The sequence below is a fragment of the Coregonus lavaretus genome, assembly GCF_964263955.1.
Source record: "Coregonus lavaretus genome assembly, chromosome: 18".
Taxonomy (NCBI): Eukaryota; Metazoa; Chordata; class Actinopteri; order Salmoniformes; family Salmonidae; genus Coregonus; species Coregonus lavaretus.
Window position 1 is genome coordinate 3,339,605 of NC_140005.1, and position 5,476 is coordinate 3,345,080.

Sequence of the window (5,476 nt, forward strand, 5' to 3'; positions counted from 1 at the left end):
GTATTAAGAGGGGGTGGGGTGGGGGGGGGGGGACAATGCAAATAGTCATTTGAGTTGCCATTTGATTAGCTGTTCAGGAGTCTTATGGCTTGGGGGTAGAAGCTGTTAAGAAGCCTTTTGGACCTAGACTTGGTGCTCTGGTACCGCTTGCCGTGCGGTAGCAGAGAGAACAGTCTATGACTAGGGTGGCTGGAGTCTTTGACAATTTTTAGGGCCTTCCTCTGACACCGCCTGGTATAGAGGTCCTGGATGGCAGGAAGCTTGGCCCCAGTGATGTACTGGGCTGTACGCACTACCCTCTGTAGTGCCTTGCAGTCGAAGGCCGAGCAGTTGCCATACCAGGCAGTGATGCAACCAGTCAGGATGCTCTCGATGGTGCAGCTGTATAACTTTTTGAGGATCTGAGGACCCATGCCAAATCTTTTCAGTCTCCTGAGGGGGAATAGGCTTTGTCGTGCCCTCTTCACGACTGTCTTGGTGTGTTTGGAACATGATTTGTTGGTGATGTGGACACCAAGGAAGTCTCGACCTGCTCCACTACAGCCCCGTCGATGTGAATGGGGGCGTGTTCGGCCCTCCTTTTCCTGAAGTCCACGATCATCTCCTTTGTCTTGCTCACGTTTAGGGAGAGGTTGTTGTCCTGGCACCACACTGCCAGGTCTCTGACCACCTCCCTATAGGCTGTCTCATCGTTGTCGGTGATCAGGCCTACCACTGTTGTGTCATCTGCAAACTTAATGATGGTGTTGGAGTCGTGCCTGGCCATGCAGTCATGGGTGAACAGGGAGTACAGGAGGGGATTGAGCACGCACCCCTGAGGGGCACTCGTGTTGAGGATCAGCATGGCAGATGTGGTGTTACCTACCCTTACCACCTGGGGGCGGCCCGTCAGGAAGTCCAGGATCCAGTTGCAGAGGGAGGTGTTTAGTCCCAGGGTCCTTAGCTTAGTGATGAGCTTTGTGGGCATTATGGTGTTGAACGCTGAGCTGTAGTCAATGAATAGCATTCTAACGTAGGTGTTCCTTTTGTCCAGGTGGGAAAGGGCAGTGTGGAGTGCAATAGCGATTGCATCATCTGTGGATCTGTTGGGGCGGTATGCAAATTGAGTGGGTCTAGGGTTTCTGGGATAATGGTGTTGATGTGAGCCATGACCAGCCTTTCAAAGCACTTCATGGCTACAGACGTCAGTGCTACGGGTCGGTAGTCATTTAGGCAGGAGGTTACTTTGAACGTTACTAATGTTTTATTGTGTTTTTTGTGGAAAGTTTTCTTAATGTTCTGAGAACATGACTTTAAATAGGACCATGCTGAAGTACTGAAATTCCCGCAGAAGAACGTTGTTTCTTAACGTTCTCTGAACATATTGAGAACATAGAACCATGAGGAAACCTGTAGAAAATGTTATGCTGATGTAATGAAATTCCCACATAGGAAACATAAGGTTCTCGGAACGTTATGTGCTAGCTGGATATCCTGCACCATTCCCAGAACACTGTGGGAAGGTTTTATGCTAAATAACCATAGGACAAGACAATGATGTTCTCACCAAGCTCTAAGAAACGTATGGTTCTCAGAACGTTATGTGCTAGCTGGGATGGTTCTCAGAACGTTATGTGCTAGCTGGGATGGTTCTCAGAACGTTATGTGCTAGCTGGGAATGGTCTCACTCTTCTTTCTGTAGAATGGACTAACATCTATTTCCCCAGCCCTCACTATCTACTAACATCTATTCCCCCATCCCTCACTATCTACTAACATCTATTCCCCCATCCCTCACTATCTACTAACATCTATTTCCCCCAGCCCTCACTATCTACTAACATCTATTCCCCATCCCTCACTATCTACTAACATCTATTCCCCCCATTCCTCACTATCTACTAACATCTATTCCCCCAGCCCTCACTATCTACTAACATCTATTCCCCATCCCTCACTATCTACTAACATATATTCCCCCCATCCCTCACTATCTACTAACATATATTCCCCATCCCTCACTATCTACTAACATCTATTTCCCCCATCTCTCACTATCTACTAACATCTATTCCCCCATCCCTCACTATCTACTAACATCTATTCCCCCAGCCTTCACTATCACCCACGTGTTTCCCAAAGGCCACGCCAGTTTAAAAGATCATCATTTCTGTTTCGAAGTGCATTTATTTACCAAACTGTGCAAGAAGCAGACTAGTACGAAGTGAAAGAGATAAATATAATATAGTCAACTGTAGTGAAACTGTTTATAATGTTCTACATTTCTCGGTCTACCTCTACCCAGCCAGCCCATCACAAACTACTCACCGGTCCAATGACTTACTCTTGATCTCGTCCCCGGCAGTCTAAATGTGTAAATTCTGTTCCAGTCTAAATGTGTAAATTCTGTTCCAGTCTAAATGTGTAAATTCTGTTCCAGTCTAAATGTGTAAATTCTGTTCCAGTCTAAATGTGTAAATTCTGTTCCAGTCTAAATGTGTAAATTCTGTTCCAGTCTAAATGTGTAAATTCTGTTCCAGTCTAAATGTGTAAATTCTGTTCCAGTCTAAATGTGTAAATTCTGTTCCAGTCTAAATGTGTAAATTATGTTCCAGTCTAAATGTGTAAATTATGTTCCAGTCTAAATGTGTAAATTATGTTCCAGTCTAAATGTGTAAATTCTGTTCCAGTCTAAATGTGTAAATTCTGTTCCAGTCTAAATGTGTAAATTCTGTTCCAGTCTAAATGTGTGACCATAGAGATACCATAGGCTATATCGGCCCGATTCAGAGAACATGGACTTAAGTCAGCATAAAAAATAAAAAAACTTAAATCCATGTTAAGTCAACTTATCTCAAGTCTGAATAGGGCCCTATTTGATTATATTTCATTCTGTGTGTATGACACAGACTAACGGAGCACAGGCAGCTCACCTCACCTCCCCTCACCTCCCCTCCCCTCACCTCCCCTCCCCTCCCCTCCCCTCACCTCCCCTCCCCTCCCCTCCCCTCACCTCCCCTCCCCTCACCTCCCCTCACCTCCCCTCCCCTCACCTCACCTCCCCAAACCAAAACATGTGTGAGGGGTTGATTTTATAGACCATAGAGAATGGATGATTGTATTTTGCCCAACAAGTGGCATCATTATGTAGTAGGTATGAGAGTGCTGTTATAGCTCTATGAAACGGTAGTTGCATGATATTGGCACACAGTTACCTATATTACAAAAACAAACAAACAAAGTGCCAGGACAAGTACAAGCCCTAAAGATGTGAAATCGTTAAGAAATATACCGGTACTCAAGATAAGCTTGGGAGAGCCTAAAAGGGTAGACACTGACGATTTACCATGCTGACAAAAATATGTATATTTAAACAAAGACTTCGCATGCATCCCAAATGGCACCCTACTCCCTACAAATGGCACCCTACTCCCTACAAATGGCACCCTACTCCCTACAAATGGCACCCTACTCCCTACATAGCACATGACCTTTAACCAGAGCACTATGGACCCTGGGGAAAAAAAAAAAAAAACCTTAAAGAAACTTAACCTGATAAAACATGAAAATCAATATACACTACCAGTCAAAAGTTTGGACACACCTACTCATTCAAGGGTTTTTCTTTATTTTTTTTACTATTTTCTACGTTGTAGAATAATAGTGAAGACATCAAAACTATGAAATAACACATATGGAATCATGTAGTAAGTTAATTTGTGGAATTTATTTCCTCCTTAATGCGTTTGAGCCAATCAGTTGTGTTGTGACAAGGTAGGGGGGGTATACAGAAGATAGCCCTATTTGGTAAAAGACCAAGTCCATATTATGGCAAGAACAGCTCGAATAAGCAAAGAGAAACGACAGTCCATCATTAGTTTAGGACATGAAGGTCAGTCAAAAATGTCAAGAACTTTAAAAGTTTCATCAAGTGCAGTCGTAAAAACCATCAAGCGCTATGATGAAAACTGGCTCTCATGAGGACCGCCACAGGAAAGGAAGACCCAGGGTAACCTCTGCGTGAATCAGGCCTTCGTGGTCGAATTGCTGCAAAGAAACCACTACTAAAGGACACCAATAAGGCGAAGAGACTTGCTTGGGCCAAGAAACACGAGCAATGGACATTAGACCGGTGGAAATCTGTCCTTTGGTCTGATGAGTCCAAATTTGAGATTTTTGGTTCCAGCCGCTGGGTCTTTATGAGACGCAGAGTAGGTGAACGGAGGTGGTGGTGTGATGGTGTGGGGGTGCTTTGCTGGTGACACTGTGATTTATTTAGAATTCAAGGCACACTTAACCAGCATGGCTACCACAGCATTCTGCAGCGATACGCCATCCCATCTGGTTTGCGCTTAGTGGGACTATCATTTGTTTTTCAACAGGACAATGACCCAAAACACACCTCCAGGCTGTGTAAGGGCTATTTTACCAAGAAGGAGAGTGTTGGAGTGCTGCATCAGATGACCTGGCCTCCACAATCCCCCGACCTCAACCCAATTGAGATGGTTTGGGATGAGACGGACCGCAGAGTGAAGGAAAAGCAGCCAACAAGTGCTCAGCATATGTGGGAACTCCTTCAAGACGGTTGGAAAAGCATTCCTTATGAAGCTGGTTGAGAGAATGCCAAGAGTGTGCAAAGCTGTCATCAAGGCAAAGGGTGGCTACTTTGAAGAATCTGAAATATATAATATATTTTGATTTATGTAATACTTTTTTGGTTACTACATGATTCCATACGTGTTATTTCATAGTTTTGATGTCTTCACTATTATTCTACAATGTAGAAAATAGTAAAAAATTAAATAAAATAAAAACCTTGAATGAGTAGGTCTGTCCAAACTTTTGACTGGTACTGTACCATTGACCACCATTCTGTTATAGGTCAGAGGTCAACTTGATTTAAACCTCTCCTCAATGGCATACTCAGGTAAACTCGTATTCGTGAAAATCAGAAGCATTGTCTTCCGACAGATGACATTCTGAGGCGATGGCGTTGCCATGAACTATCAGTGCTGACGGCCGTCATGCTGTCTCACCTAACACAATGATATCAGCAGATAACTGTAACTTACTGTACCTCTCAGGCCAAACAAATTGCTGATAGGAATTTGCGTGTGTAGTGTGATCTGTACACCTCCTTGCCTGCTGTTCTGCGTGTATTTACAGATGTCTAACTTACAGACAGACAGAAAAGGTTGAATGTGGTTTGTGAAAGACAATGATATGTGAAATACCCATTGTTTTGAAGGCAACAGACCAGGCACCCCAGTTCAAAGGGAAATTCTGCCACTACCTCTGGGACATTACATTGTCCACATTTAGATTTAAAATAGTGAACGCTTCACTGGACTGTTCCAGCCAACACCATAGTAAAAGAGTGTCCAGCGGGTGAGGATGCCTCTTCCTCCCCCCCTCCCCCCTCCCCCCCTCTATCCATCATGTCAGTTAAGAGGTACCCAGCAGTCCCTGCTGTGCTCTGGCCAATCAGGTCGCCAGG